General features: G+C 45.7%; 1 long non-coding RNA gene across 1 annotated transcript; it reads left to right on the top strand.

The window, feature by feature from the left end:
• The first annotated feature begins 5,039 nt into the window (after positions 1-5,039).
• Positions 5,040-14,358, top strand: LOC141571282 (uncharacterized). Its single transcript, XR_012496043.2, has 3 exons — positions 5,040-5,596; positions 12,316-12,393; positions 14,186-14,358. It is a non-coding gene; the product is annotated as an uncharacterized LOC141571282 (long non-coding RNA).
• Positions 14,359-16,299: the final 1,941 nt, after the last annotated feature.

A 16,299-nucleotide genomic window follows, 5' to 3' on the forward strand; every position in this document is an offset into this window, starting at 1 on the left:
ATTTTCACACTGTTGTGCAACCATTCTCTTGAAAGGAATTTTTTATCTTGCAAAACTAAAACCCTGCACCTATTAAACAACAACTTCCCACCCTCCCTCCCCCGGTCCCTGGCAACCACCACTCTGCTTTCTGTCTCTATGAATGTGACTACTCTGGATACCTCATATACGGGACTCATATAGTATCTGTCCTTTTGTGACTGTCTTATTTCATTGAGCACAATGTTTTCAGGGTTCATCCATGTTACAGTATATGTCAGAATTTCCTTCCCTTTTTTGGCTGAATAATATTCCACTGGATGTGTAGACTACATTTTGTTTACCCATTCATCCATGGATGGACATTTGGGTGGCTTTCACCTTTTGGCTATTGTAAATAATGCTGCCACGAACAAGAACATGACTTGTTTTGTTTTATCCTGAATTGGCTGGTTCTTTTGGTTCTACCATAATAACCTCCGAATTTTCTAGATTTCCTAATCTCCTTTTAAGCCTGAGAAAAGCTTGCCTCTCAGATTTGGTGCCTTTTTTCCCCCCGGTATACAATTTCCTATGCTTTCCACCTCCCGACATAGACACTAAGCTTCACAGAAAGCATCGTAATGGGCTGGACTCCAGAACATCTGGCAGGAACGTGCAAACATGTGCATCGACAAATGTTTGATTTAGCTTCTCAGAGGAGAACCAAGTGGGGGGGGGGTCTTCAAGTGTCACTCTCAGCCACCAGCAGGGCTTCACCTCCGTGTGGAAAGACCCTGGTAGGCCTTCAGAAAAACCCTGCTGTGCAGCTGTTAGAAAGCTCTCCCCCTTACCATCTTCCCTTTTCAGGGATTTCACAAACATTTGGTGGAAGCTACCTTTCTCAAAAGTGTCAAAGGCAAGCCAACGTTAGCTGAACTTGTGTGTGGAGCCTGCCATTGCATGGTGATGTCTTATCTGTGAGTGACACATGAAATGAGCTATGACCTACAGAGGATTATTTAGTGCTGCCATCTAATAGCTGCCTGAGCATGTACACACACACACACACACACACACACACACACACACTGCAGAAATTTGGCAGGTAGCCGGCTGACCTCCTGAAATCCATCATCCCAGACTCAGGGGCCAACCCAGAAGCTGATCTTAACACAGATCTGCTTTCTGTTGGTCAAAGAAAATAACTCTCACAGAACATATTTGTTCCTTCCAAGCAGTCTCATGAGAAGGCAGGGTGACTCTCCCACATTGCGTGAGAACTTGTGTTTTCACAAAAGGGGGAAATTTCAGAGGCATCTTCCTCTCTCTGGGTCAACAGCTGCCCAAGGAGGCCCAGGGATTTCCCTACTGCCATCTGGTCTTCTCTCCGTGCAGACCTGGTGACAGGTGGAAGGAAGGACTCAGAGGAGCCTGAAGGGAGAACGGTGGATGACTCAGCTCTCATAACGAACATCTTAGATGGCGCCCAGCTGCTGAGAGGAGGAAGCAAGGGCAGAGGACCTACCACTGGACTGAGAGCTCCTGGATTCTAGGGTACTTCCTCCTTTCACCGACATTAGGAAGCTAATGTGAAGGCCAAACGTAATTTAGGAAACTGTTTTGTAAATGGTAAAATGCTTTACAAGTAGAAGGCATCATTGCTTAATATAACAAATAAATAAATTTAACAAAAAAATGATTTGCTGCTTTGAAACATTTTGTTCACAATTTTAATGGCCGTGTGGTAAGATTTGGTCTTAAGAGTGAGCAAATGATTACACAAATCACCAGCTACATCCCCTTCACCCCCCTGCCCCGCCCCTGCCTGAATCAGTCCAGCATCAAAGGGGCTTTAAGATCAAAAGGCTGACAACCCAGATCTGCCTGGCCCTAGAGCTCCAAGAGGGACCAGCTCCATGAAATGGCAAGAATCCCCTCCTCTTTGTTCCTCAGCGGGCTTGGTTTCTACTTTGATTTCCTTCCTGCCAAGGAAGCCGTGAATGCCCCCTGCACTGGGCAAAGTCAGGAGGGAGGGCAGCAGACGTATGACCCGGCGTCGCAAAGGTGGGCACAGAAGCGGGTGCTCTGTCTCCCACACATTTCTCAAAGTGATCAGGGGAAACGTCAGGAGCAGGAAATCTCTCCTTGAGAAGGAAGTACAATGTGTGCCTTTCCTGTTTCATTATGATAAAAACTCTATTACAAACAAGTTTACGTAGGCTCTCGGACTGTAGCACATTCCATCCCTCTCCCCGCTCCATCACAACGGCCTCTGCTCCGCTCAGGAAAAGGAAAATCTTGGTAGTTTCTTCCCATTATTGATTCATTTCCCATCTGCTAAGCAGTCCTTTCTCCTCCTCTCCAGACTGCAAACCCCAACCTTCACCTGACTATTGGACTATTGGAGACTCTACCCCACTGTCTAAGCAGGAAGAGTATCAACAACACAGACATCTCCACCCTGAGGGACAGCAGTCCCAAGTACTTCTGGAACCCCAGGGGAGCCTCACACAGTTTATGGTTGTGTCACACCAAGGGTGCTGCTCTCCGATGCTTCTCTCTGGGCTCCCCTAAGTCTCTGACAGCCATCCCAGGCCACTGTCTCATGTTTGCTCTGCTGCGCTGAGCCTGGTCACATCCGAGCTGCAAAGCTCTGGAACTGGCCACGGACCCTGCTTGTCCTTAGTGCCCTGAGATGCGTCTGGTCAGGAAGGGCTCCCTGCCTAGGCCAGGATGCCAATCACACAGCTCTCTAGTTCCGCACATGACCCTCAACACTGGATCTCAAAAACCAGACGTGCCCAAATGTTTAACTTGAATCTAGCCATGAGGAAACAATCAGAAGACTCCAAAATGAGGATTTGTAAAGCAATGGGCCTGGCGCCTTCAAAAATCTCCATGTCATGGAAAATCACAAAAGATTGTGGGACTGTTCTCTAGACTAATGGGACTGGATAGACATAACGCTAAGGACAATGAATGGTCCTGTATTGGGTTCTGGAATTTTAAATGGAAAAAACAAAGTGGGAGGGGCCACAATAGACCTTAATGGGAATAGTGAGATTTTAATGTGAGCTGCATAGTAGATGATATTATTGTATAAACATTAAATTTCTGAGTGTGAAAGTTGTATTATAGCCACACAGAATAATATCCCTCTTCCTAGGATATCAATGATGAAGGCTTTTGGCATAAAAGCTTGTGACGCCTACAACTAACTCTCAAGTGGTTCAACGAAATTAAAATGTGTTTGCTACACACACGTATACATACATGGGGGGGAGCGAATGTTACCAAATGTTAATGTAGGTGAATCTAAGTGAAGGGTATGTACTGTACCATTCTTGGAACTTTTTGAGGATTTTTCAGAATAGAAAGTTGAGGTTCATAACATCAAGCAGAGGAGGCAGACATTGTTGCAATTCTCTACCACCTCTCATCTCTCTCCAAGATGCTCGTGCACTAAACTTCCTCTATTACCCTGCAAGATTCAGGGGAGAAAAAAAACACAAAACAACCTTATACAAAACAATTCATGAGGCAGATATGGGGGGCTGAGAGTGCTAGCTGGCCAATAGCTCATTTATCCTGCAAATAGGCATACTCTGAATTCCAGTTTGGACGTAACTGAAACCCCACTACATTTACAAATAATGGAACACATTAATTGTATCCATTTAGGTGTGCTTCCATTGGTTGACACAGGATGAGAAAAGCTGACATCAGTACAAATTACTGGGACCCAGAATCCTAAAGAAACTCTAGAGTCCCCAAACTCATCCCTTCTAAAGACTTGAGCCAGTTTGCACCTGCTGTGGGACTCCCGAATTTTTTTCACCAGGGCACCCTATTCTTGGTGGCTCCAGGATGACACAATATTCCATGAAGACATTAAACATAGGTAGAGTTGAAACTTCCCAAGTCCACTGTTAGGGATTAACTCAAATTCCTCTTTCTCCAAAAATGTCTTCTTACTCTATGCTTTAAAAACATTTCTATGTGTACATCTATTAGAACTAAGGCAACTGGATTTCTGACAAAACATTCCTTCAAAAATTATGTCTGTGGTCAGAGCGTGGTGAGACCACATGACCCAATATTTGACCTGGAAAATGCAGCTGCTGTAATTGTAGGGACTATTACATGGTCCCTTGTATTCTAGTTATTTGTGTCCAAGCCTTTCTCACCCCAGTAGACTCTATATTGCCTGAAAAGAAGGGATAATGTGTTAATCTTCTATCTCCTGTTTTTCTCTTCAGGGGTGATTCCAGCCACTGTCACAGTTGAGTTTCCCACCCACATGTTGATATGCTCACGAGTCACCTCTGCTCTCTCAGGAGCTTCAGATCACCTGCCCAGCTCCCTGCTGAGCAAACCCTTTCTCGGGCCCTCCAAGCTCTTCTTGTCTGAGCAACCAAAGCTGAACTCTGAGCCACCCCACTTCCTCAGAACTCTGTCTTGCTCCTGTGTTCCCAGGCTGAGTTCATCAACCTGAGTCCAGGTTCCCATTCAGCCAAGCCTCAAACTAAATCATCCTGCTTCCTCCTCTATCTTCTCTCCTTTAGCCAATCATCACTAAATCCAATTGCTTCTTTGGTTCCGAATGGCCCATGAGTTGACTCCTCCCCCCGCCCTCCCCCCTGTCACCCCTTTCCTAGCTCAGGAGTTCAGCCTCTCTTACCTGGACTATTGAACAGGACTCCTAACTCCCTGCTTCCAGTCTTAACAGTGCCCCCACCACCCACCACCACTTAAATCCGTCTTCCATTCTGCAGTTAGACAACATCTAAGCATGTCACTCTCAACAGAAAACCATTATGGCTTCCCAACATGACAGAAAACAGCTTAGCTCTCTCCTTAGCCAGCTGGGTCCCGCACGAACTGGCCTCCACCCTTCTAATGTAGGTGCCCGCCCCTGTCTCTTCTGCCCGCCCCTGTCTCACGTTGTACACTGTCATTGGGCTGCTAACACGCGTTCAGTTGTTTCAAGTGCCTGTGCTGTTGCTCATGCTCCTTCCTCAGCCTGCAATTTCTGTCCATCTTTTTTTTTAACATAGCTGCCCTTCTCTCACCTTTGAACATGCAGCTCAGTCTCCATCACTTCTCGAAAGCTTCCCAGAAGCTCCAGGTTGGGTGGAGTATTGCTCCTTGGAACCCCTAAAGCACCCTCTGCATACCTCCCCATTGGCCATGACTATATTACATGAAAATCTATATATAAGTCTGGCTCCCCAACAAAAATTGCAAGTATTAATGGCAGGGACTGTGCTCACTGTTTATTTGCTTCCAAGGCAACCAGCTCAGTACTTGGAAAATAGAAAATGCTGAAAAGCACTAGTGACTGCCCGTGGCGACCAGCATGGGACCACGGAACGGAAGGTGCCCCCGGGATGTTTTTATAAGAGAGCCGTTTCCTGGGATGGAAGAGGGGGAGGAACATAGCAGACCTTTCATCGGAACCCCGGCTGGAGAGAGTGCCAAGGTGCTTCTCCTGAGCCCTTTCTCCAAATGTGGCACCACTTCAACTATCCTGACGCCGTAAGTCAGGACAAGTCTGCGGGCAGCAGGCGTGAGAGGACGCAGTGCGAAGCACCTGACTGAAACATCAGGGCCGGCCGTGAGGCGCGGAACACAGGTAATTAAAGCAAGAGCTTTGCCCTCCTGTGCTCTCGGCCAAACCAACCCCTTCACCACCAGCCTGACGCCCTCCTCTCTGTCCCCTGAGGTTCGAACCTAGAAGGTGTCTCTATTTTGGGACTTCAGTGTTTTGTTTCCCCATCGTCTGTTTTGCTGTGGTGCCTGCAAGCCCCATTTCCTCACCCTCCAAAGTCATAGTTCCTCAAAGGGATAGCATTGTAGCACTACCCATTGTACAGTGTCTACGAAACCCCTTCTCGTCGCGTCTTTGTTACAATGGCCATGGCCTCTTTGTGCTTCATCCTCCTAGAAGCCAAGATCGTTTGCATTTAACGTACGCATTGCTCACCTGTCTGTCTCTCCTACTGAGGCTGTAAACTCCTTGAGGCAGAATCGACGCTTTATGTGCCTTTGCGTCAATAGGCCTCGCCCAGTGTCTGGTGCTGTACGCAGTTTGTCCCGCTGGCTGACCGAATGTTCTCATACAAAGAAGGCAGGGTCCTGAGAGAGTAAGGATGATGATATACTTTGACAAGGGGCAGTCATTGCGAGGCAAGCGGATGGATCGAGCCTCCTGGGAGTTGATGAAATGACATCTAGCAGCAGAGTCGGGCATTGGGGTCAGCTGGGGGTGGGGGAGTGGGGGGGGGGAGAGAGAATGGAGGGAATGAAAAATACTTTTGTCTCTGACTCTGAAAAATACTTTTCAATGCCTGAAGCCCTGCACCTGCCAGTTCAGGAATCTTCCTGGGAGTTACAGAGAATTCTAGCATCTAGATAAGTCACATATGCCAATATTATATTTGTGGTTAGGCCTGTTAGTTTGGTCTCTCCATTCCACGGGAAATCCCACACTGGCTGAAACCATGGTTTTTGTTTGCCTTTAATGCTGACAGCCCCTGCAGAATGCTTTCCTAGCTTCAGCAGGTGCCGGGGGATGTGTGGTGACTTGCAGACGAGGTTCTTTGATATTGAAATAGTCTTTAAACATGGGAGCAGCTTTACATGAGTCTTAGACTGAACAGTCCCGTCAGATTGTATTCATTTAGTTTTTCTGCCATCCCCAGGGTGCCACAGCCTCTTACTGGGTGTCCTTCTACAAGCTAGGAGCACACCCACCCACGTGAGAAAAAGTGCTGAGTGAGCACCAGGCTGCCAAGTGTCCCAAAGGCGCTTCCCAATGGGGGTCTTATTCTTCATCCTCATTTATTGTGCATTTTAAAGCCAACTCCTTTCACACGCACAGCTATCACTTCCTCATTCTTAAGTTCGCTGGAGTCAAGCTAATTAATACAACAACTGCCGTCTTCTCTTCTCGTCTAGAACGAGAACCCTAAATGAACCAAGGAAGCTGAAATAAGAGAGTCCAGACACCCAGAGGAGCTCAGAAGCTCAACAGTGGAAAGCAGAGGAACCTGTAAAAGATGGACACATGTGAAAATATATTTCTAACACCCATAAAATGATCGCCAACCTCTCTTGAGCATCCGTTAGTTGCCAGGAACGTTTTAAACATTATCTCATTCAACCATACATAACCCTACAAGATAAACATTATTAATCCCATTTTACAAATAAGAAAATTGGATTCTCGAAGAGGCCAAGTATTTGGCCAAGATTTTTTCAGCTGGAAAGTCAAGGAGCCAAGATACAATTCTTAGTCTTTCTGTTTCAATTCAGTGCTCATCAGCTGAACCATTTCCCACACACATAAACCAAGAAACCCACACAGAGTGTTGATCCACCAGGGGACAGCCAGCAGACAGAAACTTCACTGAATTTAACAGAATGTAGTATAGAGGATTGGTTAAACAGCCTTGGGAGACGCTGAGGTGACAAAAGCTGGTAACTGTAGGAAGTAGCTAACAAACACCTCTAGGGTTGGGGGAACCCAGGAAGGGGCTTGGGTTATCCAACCCTAGAAGCTTGGAGAAGGGGCCCTTGGAGCTGGGGCTCTGACTTCTGAGGAGGGGGCTCTGCCTGTGGGTGCTGGTACCTCAGAGCACGTGATGGGGCTGCAAACAACTGGAACCATTGCTGCTCCCAGGATGCAAGGTCACTGCTGACAGGAAAAGCAAACAGAAAGGACAAATCCCTTCTCCCCTTGTGGTGTATAATCCAATCTCCCTGGAGTGTCGCTAATTGGCAAAGGAGGTATGTAGTTAACAGAGTCCTGGCCCCAGCCCTGCAGAGCAGGTTACAGGAGTGTGTGTTTGGAGCTGAGAGAGAATGGCCTCCTCACCAACATGAGTGGGTTATGTGTAAGCATCAGTGCAAGTAGTTTGGGGTGAGGGAGATAATCATCACCATAATAATAATAATATCAGCGGCCATTATTGAGTACCTACTATGTGACATTCACTGTGTCCCATTCTTTCCACACATTGAGTGCTTTGCTCCCCACAACCTAGGAGGCAGGTACTATTTGTCTTACCGGTTTTTTACAGAAGCAGAAGCTACTACTTAGGGATGCTAAGGGACACGCAAAAGGTTAGGAAGAGGAAAGCCCGCAATTCAAAACTCGGTGTATATAGACGTTTAGACCCTGCTATGTCCACCCACATTTGTTTGCTAGAACTGCCGTAACCAATTACCACAACTGGGGGGCTTACAACAAGAAATCTTTATTATTTTACAGTCCTGGAAACCAGAAGTTCAAAGCCAAGGTGTGTACAGGACACACTCCCTCTGAACTCTCTCGCAGAGACTCTTCCAGTTTCTGGGTTCCTTGGCTTATGGCCTCATCACTCCAATCTCTGCCTCCATCTTCACAAGGACCTCTTCCCTCAGTGTGTCTGTGTCTTCTCTTTTATCTCTTATGAAGACACTTGCACTGGATATAGGACCCACCCAGGTAACGAACAACGATCTCTAAAGAGCTTTAACTTAATTATTTCTACAAAGATGCTTTTTCCAAGTAAGATTACATTCACATGTTCTGGGGGTTAGGATGTGGGCATATCTGTTGGAAGGCCACAATTCAACCACTATGCCATTATACCATGGAAAATTACCCTTTTATTTTTGAAAATCATGTTCAGCAAAGTCACTTAAAATAAAATCTGTATTCTTTTAGCATTTTCCGATTTTAAAGCAGTGTTCTGTGCTGTAGGTAGTGCTTTTACTATTTGGTTTTTCTTTCCCTTTATGTTTTTCTCTTTCCCTGAAGACAAACACTCAGTGACATCTTCTGCAGTCCCTGCCATCTGGAATAGCCATCCTACATGTCTTCACCTCATCAACTCATGATCTCATTTCAAACCTCATCTGGAAATATCCTCTCTCCTCTCTTGTTCCCCTCTGACTGCTTTCTTTCACTTGACTTTCATTAGCATTCACATTGTACAATCTCAGAATTCAGTGGACGTACTTGGTCAAAGGACTATTATTTCAGATGAGAGTATGAGAGTTTTCATCAACCACAGGGCAAAAAGGCTCACAAAGCTTCCGTCACTGTCCCAAAAAAAGGCAACCCTCCTTCCCCAAGCATCCACTCCACATCCCAGCCTTGGGAAGTCTACCTTCCAATGACAGTGTGTCTTCTTCGTGGGAAGGATTGAGTGATCCATTTTGCAATGCACCTGCTTGAGGATATTGTTTGGAAATGAATGTACCTTGGAGATGGGCTTCCAGTGTGTGCACGAAAGGCAAAAAGATTTCTCAGAACAAGCAGACATTAGGAGAGAAAAGTATACTATGCCCTTTTACTAAATAAAATATGTGAGCCGAGGGCCCCCCTAATGCATCAAGGTTAATGAAATGAATTTCATTTGCCTGACTTAAAAGAATTAAAAACAAGATTCCTTCTCTCCTAGGTAAATACATCAGACCCATCTTTATCAGAGTCTGACATATTTGCTAGTGAATATTTCCAGCATACCAAGTTCTATATCTTTGAATTTAATTCTGAAGTTCATAAATTTTGCTTCCTAGAAGGAAAGGAGATGAATATTAGAAAGCAAAATTTTGAAACTCATCCAGGTTTTTCTCTCTCCAAGTGTCTCAATATCAAAACCATCACTATATGTTTAGAATCTAATTTTCAGAAAGTGTTTCCTGCCCCCACAGAAATGGATATTGATTTTACTGCATTGTGCCTTCCTCCTTTTCCACAAAAATCTTGCAAACATTTCCTTCTTCAGGTGAGGTATGTTTTTGACATTCATCAAGATAATTCCTCAGCATTTCATTAATTTTCTTCCAGCTCTTCCTTATCTGTGGATTCATATTTTACTTTTGTTTAAGGCAGTAGATGGAAGAAGCAAATGGATTCTTTCAGATATATCACCTCTCTTCTTCCTTATGACCAGGAAAGGACCAAAGTCTGCCTCTTCCCTCGTTCTTCTTTTTGATATATTGATAGAAGCGTAATTATGCTTCATTTCCTCTTGTCAAGTTATTTGGGCTAGTAAGATACCAGGTATGTCTGCCTGGTGGTGTTACTCTAGAACCGTATCTATTTGGGGTTTGGAGGGGGAAGAGTGAGGGTATACAAGGGAGTCACAAAGAGGAGGGCCTTCATGGGGAATCCTAGCCCAACACGTGACCGTGACTCCAGATGGTTCCGTGCTTTAGCACTCAAAGCTAGAACACCTCCCAAGCTCCATCAATATATTCACCTGAGATGTTAATTCATAAAGTAAGCCATGAACTCTACAGTTTGTTGAAGGTAGAGGCAGGATATTTTTCTAGTTCCATTTTCCAGAGATCGTGGACCACCGGGTCATCTGGTCCCCTTACGAGGACCTTGGGTTCCGTAGGAAGTAGCAGTCATCCAGATTAGCTCTTCTGTTCTCTTCTTACCCCTGAAGGAAAGGGGATCTAAAGCAGAACCAAAGATCTCGATCACCAAGTTCACATTCAGCTTTACTTCTTTCAGTGACAGCAGCGACCTAAGATTTCATAGACCTCGTGTAGTTCCTTCAAGAGGCATTTTCCCAGAGGATGGAAATCCTACCATGTTTCCCCAAAAATAAGACTGGGTCTTATATTAATTTTTGCTCCAAAAGACGCGTTAGGGCTTATGTTCAGGGGATATCATCCTGAAAAATCATGTTAGGGCTTATTTTTCGGTTAGGTCTTATTTTCGAGGAAACACGGTAATTCTTTTATTTATTGTCCCATTTTTCTGCTCACAACTTAGCTACCTCTTCCATGGCAAGTGTCTTGTCTTGTCTACAGCTCCAGCGAAACCAACCGGCACCACTATGGCTGAGAACAAGATGGATGAATGGGTAGTTGGTGAATACTGTGGCTTGTTGGTATAAGGAAGGTGAAAAATGGGTCAGAGAGAGAGGGAAATTAATCTTTCTTTCTCACCTGGGCTGAACTTTTACTACTTATGGTTTTGCCACCTGAAATGCCTCCTTATCTTCTCCATCTAGAAAAATCTTACCACTGGTCAAGGATATCCAACACATGTCTGTTGACAGAGTTCACAATGGTAAGATGTGTAAGCCCCCAGTTTTTAGAAAACACTGAAGACGCATGAGAAAGCAATTATATGGTGTATAATTGTTGGCAGCAGAGTGGGACAGGGTGGTACAGCCATAGGCTCTTGTTATGTGTGAGGGATTCCAAAGTTTCATCCAGGCATCGCTTAGATTAGATACACAGAGAGCGGAAGGTCATGTGAGGATGGAGGCAGAGACTGGACTGATACAACTATCAAGCCAAGGGACACCAGAAGCTAGGAGAGGGGCATGGAACGAATTCTCCCTCGGAGACTCCAGGGGGAACCAATCCTGCCAACACCTTCATCTCAGACTTCTGGCCTCCAGAACTGGGAGAGAATACGTTTCTATTGTTTTCGCCACCAAGTTTGTGTTTATTTGTCATGGTAATCCTAGCAAACAATACAGATTTTTGCTTGGAGTGTGAAGAGGTATCTGGTTGAACGAGTACCACGGGATGTGAATTTATTATAGCCTCTCATGGACTGAATAAAAATTTTTGATCAAAATTTATTGAGCGCTGTTATGCGCTGGTCCCTGTTCTCTTGCTGTTATTCCAGAGGAAGCCGTAGCCAATCCAGTGGTGCCTAATTGCAAAACGGGGTGAGTACGCTGAAGGAAAGGAGCAGGTTCTATGAGAGTATACAATTGAAGGAGGCCCAGCTCAAGCAAGGTGTTGGCAAGAGTTCTCCGAGGAAGTGGCTGCAAATGAGCAGGACTTGGAGGCTAATCCTGTGGCCCATTCCTTCCTGCTGGACACACATATGGCAGTGGGTGCTTTTCCGGTCAAAGTGAAGGCATCTTTCCAGGATTTACATAATGTTTTGTGAGCCTCTGGATACCTTGATGGTTTGCTGAATGGAATTTGGGAGTGACTAATGGAAAAAGGGCTCTCACTTCCCTTAAGCTAGTAGATTCCATCTTCTCCTGCATATTTGTCCTTCCTCAATGCTAAGTGATTTCCTTGGATCTTAAGAGATGTGATGGTGGCGTGAGGGGAGATAGCATTCCATACTCAAGTAAATTGTAGAAAAATGTGTTAAGCAAAAAGAGATGGGTTCTTTTCTGTAAGGCGTCTTGTAACCTTTAATAGGCGGACTTGTCTTGTGAAGCTCCCCATGGGTAATATAACATGCAACATCCCCCAAACCTTTTTATCACAGACCAGCTCATGGAACTAGTGTGTCATGTATCACATTGTGAAGAACACTCAGGTTGGACAAATGATCGATTTCCATTTTGTTTCTCTTCTCTTTCTTCCCAGGTGCCTTCCAGCAACCCCCAGGACAGAGCTGGGCATCCCATCCCCCAGAGATCCTGTCCTGGACAGCTAGGCCTCCAGGTTGGTATTCATTGGAACATGAGGGGATGGGGCCACATCCACACATGAAAGCATCATCTAACTGTGGTAAATGTCAAAGGAAAATCCAGGCAGGACCTTGGTAGACAGGCTCCCCTTGCACTTTTCTGGCTGTTGCTCTCCTACAAACCTTGGACCATATAGAGATTTGAAAGTAGAGGGTCCACAAAGGTGTTAGCGGAAACATGGGTAATAAATAGGATCTGGGGACCGGATACTCTCTTCACATAAGACAAACCAATCTCTACGCAGAATGGCCTCTGAGTGACAGCTGTGCTCTATGTGATCTAAAATGTCTTGGCATTGTTATTGCTGTATCCTAGGATATACAATTACAAGCACTGAACATGCAAAAACCATTCCTTACTGAGGTCGGACAATTAAGTTTACGAACTTTCCACTGTGTAAGCGCACGGTGGAAAGTTCGCGAACTTAATTGTCCGAGCTTGTAACCAGGGCAATAGGTATACACTATTGTATGTCACAGATCCGTTGCAGTTTTCCTAACAGCTTCCTAAATGTCCTCATTGCCATGTACACTCCATCAATGACTCACTCTCTGGACTCTCAAACAAGTCATATCACTTCCTTGTGCAGTTCCTTCATTTTCCACCAGGAGAGACAACTTTATGGCTCTTGTCAGTTCAAGACACCTCATCATACAGTGCTGTGAAATCCTTGTGTAAATGGCACTGTGCCGGAGTGGGCTGTCAGGAGTCCACCGAAAGATGAAAGACTGTGGCACCTTCTTGCATTAAAGCGTGGGCAACGCGGGCCTCCTCAGAGAGAACATGCTACCTGCTTAAGGGTAGCTTGGCACAGAGGAAAGATGTGGACTCTAGGTTTGAACCTTGGACGTGCAGCCAAGGCTGCGTGGCTGGATGGCGGTACAAAGCCAGGTGACTTTCGGCAACACACTCTTACATAAAGTGGGGATAAAGACACCTACCTTGCAGGGTATTTGTAAGGAGTGGAGATAAACATGCAGAATTCTTGGAACGTAGATACCCAATAAATAGAGGCTATTGTACCTCCCCTGTATTTACTGCATCCTATTTGCAAGCTAATTCCTCCCCCCATTAGCATTCTCCCCCCACATTAACTCAAGGCTTTATACTGATGGGGAAGCCAGTAGAGTAGCCAAGGTCATCGGAAGCTGCCTGTTGTCCTTTGCCTTCTGCGTGGGTCATGCATTCGTTTAGCAAGTATTTCCTGAGCACCTACCACATGCCAGACACTAGATCTTGTCCCCAGTTGCTTTCCAGCATTATCCTTCTCCGGGGTTAACCAGACCCACCTGATCCCTCAGGTTCTCCTTTCCTCACTGTTCCCAGGTTCATGCTCAACCCTGGACGATAATTTTAGAGTAATGTACATTAATTCCTGAAGGTTCTGGCAAGTAGATGTCACCAATACCAGCCCAGGCAGACACAAGCAGCACTGCTGTCATTTACAGAGACTCCCGTGGCCATTTACTTGCTGACATGGAGTTGGAGCTGCCCCTTTCCATAGTGGTGATCCATGTCTCTAACATGGCTCTAACAGGAATCAGCCCAGACTCTGCCAAACCCTCCCTTTCACCACCTGGCTGCTCCCCCAGCATCTCCCTAGCACCCAGCTGCACTCTGTCAACACCACCCCCAGCACACATGCCCACTTGATGAGGAGGGACAACCTGCCTAGATGCCATTTGCTTGAATAAAGGGAATGAAGACATTTTATACCCCACCGTCATGCTACTTTTGTTTCAAAAGTGCTTTTCCTTCAGTTTTAGCCAGAATTCATTAGAGAACCATCCAGCCTCCAGTCCTGCACAATGGTCTCTGATGGTCTCTTTTACTGTTTGATGCTGAAGGCTAATCCGGCAAAGTAAAGGTTAGTGAAGAACCTTCACCAAGTCTGCTCAAAGGCAAGTGGGTGAACCTCTGCAGGGGAGAGAGGGGAAGGCTGATGAGAAGGGAAAACAACATTAAATACGCACTTGGGTTTCCAAAGGCTTTTTTCAAGTTATGGGGAAGGATTCATTTATTCATTCTTTCAGTCTGGCTAGATCTCCCAGGAAATGGCCAAGTGTGGCCTTGTCTTTCACGTGGGCCCAGAACTCTGGCTCTGTCAGCGACTGCCAAGTTCCCCCACACCCCCCAGGCTTACCCTGGAGAGTAATATTTTGTGGACATTCAAATCCACCGAGAGCTTAAATATGGTTCTTTTGGGAGAGGGCCAAGAGATGGAATGGTCATTATCAGCAATCTGTTCTCTGAAAAGTCTGAGTCATGTGAACAAACAAGCTAAGCCTCACATACTGTAAGGGGGGAAAGGAGGATTGGAATGTTTGCTCGTATTTTCCTAAAACATCCAGTGAACCATGAACCCGAACTCCACACCTGAGGCAAACTGGGAATTGCTATTTGAACAAAGCATAGTTTAGAAAACAATCCGCATAATTCTGTGACTTGGGCCAACCCCAAAGAGATTTCCAGCAGCATTTTATGGGTGGCTAACACTCAAGTTAAAATCAACATGGTTTTTCCAAACACAGCTTTTCTGACGGTGAAGGTTAGACTTTTCACCTGTCTGCTATGGCTCGCTTCAATATTTTTTGCCACACGGGATCTTGGAGGAAGTTGCTTCCAGGCATACAACCGAGTTTTAAGATACTTGTGGGTATCGTTGTCTGCTTCTAGGCTCTCTCCACTTGGTCTGTTAGCATCTCTTGTGGAGGAGGACAGCAGAGAGAGCATGTGCAACATGAGACCGGAAATGCACTCATTTAGTCCTCAAACATCTGTGGAACGCCTCCCTCCACGTGGGGCCATTGGGGAATACCAAAATGACTAAGCTACAGTTGAATGAGGGCAGATACGAAAACAAATAATTAAAATAATGCAGTCACGTGCTGAATAAGATTTGTACTAAGGGCTACGAGAACACAAAGAAGAAACAATTAATTTTGTCAGACGGAATCTAGGAAGGTTATGTAGAGGTGTAACTTAAGAGTTGCATTAGAATATTCAGGTGGAAGAGGAGAGAAAGGCATTCCAGGCAAGGGACACAGCAGACACAGGGCGTGGAGGCATGAAAGCCCTTTGAGATGCGTGATGTGTCTGGGACACAGGTTAAGTGGAGGAAACGGGGAGGGTATTGGCAGATATAAGGTGGGTTGGAGGCAGATGTGAATGAATGCATGGGAGGGTCTAGACTTAATTCTTTGGGTGAAACAGGATTTTAAACTTGGGTCTGATTTATCAGAGTTTAGGAAGACAGATCAAGCAGCAGTAAAGTGCGACATGCGCAGGGAAAGTCAGAGACTTACCATAGAGCAACCAAGAGAAATGGAAGCCTGAAATAGGCCATTGTGAGAATGGACAGGACAGCCAGGCACGTGGCCTTTGAGGCATCAACAGCCCTTAGAGGCTAATTTGATTTGGAAGGTGAGGCAGGAAGGGAGTCAAGGGGGATTCAGAGGTTTCCAACTTGTCCAGCTGAGTCCGTGGTGACGGTGATTACTCAGCTAGGAAACTGAGCACAGGAGGTCGAAACAAGAAAGTGAAATTACACCCTGCTCATCCAAAATGGTTACGGTACAGTAATAGGATATCCAACAGTCTAAGTAAAGGAGTTTACTTTCACCTAGACATGATTTTTAAATCAATTGCTCTAAAATCAGCATTTCTTTTATTGTGAGTGGTATTGGACATGCGTTCTCTGGGGAGACAAGTGAATAGTGTTGGTACGAGGCCTCTCCCTGTCCTACGCAGTGCTCCCAGGGGTAAGTGGTGGTGACGACCAAGAGCTGGGCAGGAAGGACCTTCATCTTCTCACTGTCTTCCTCGTTTCCATCCTTGCTGAGTGTCTGGGCTTACAGGGCCCTGGGGAGAGCTGCCGGGA

The sequence above is a fragment of the Rhinolophus sinicus genome, chromosome 16 (genome assembly GCF_057876585.1).
Source record: "Rhinolophus sinicus isolate RSI-liver-muscle chromosome 16, RSI-T2T, whole genome shotgun sequence".
NCBI lineage: Eukaryota > Metazoa > Chordata > Mammalia > Chiroptera > Rhinolophidae > Rhinolophus > Rhinolophus sinicus.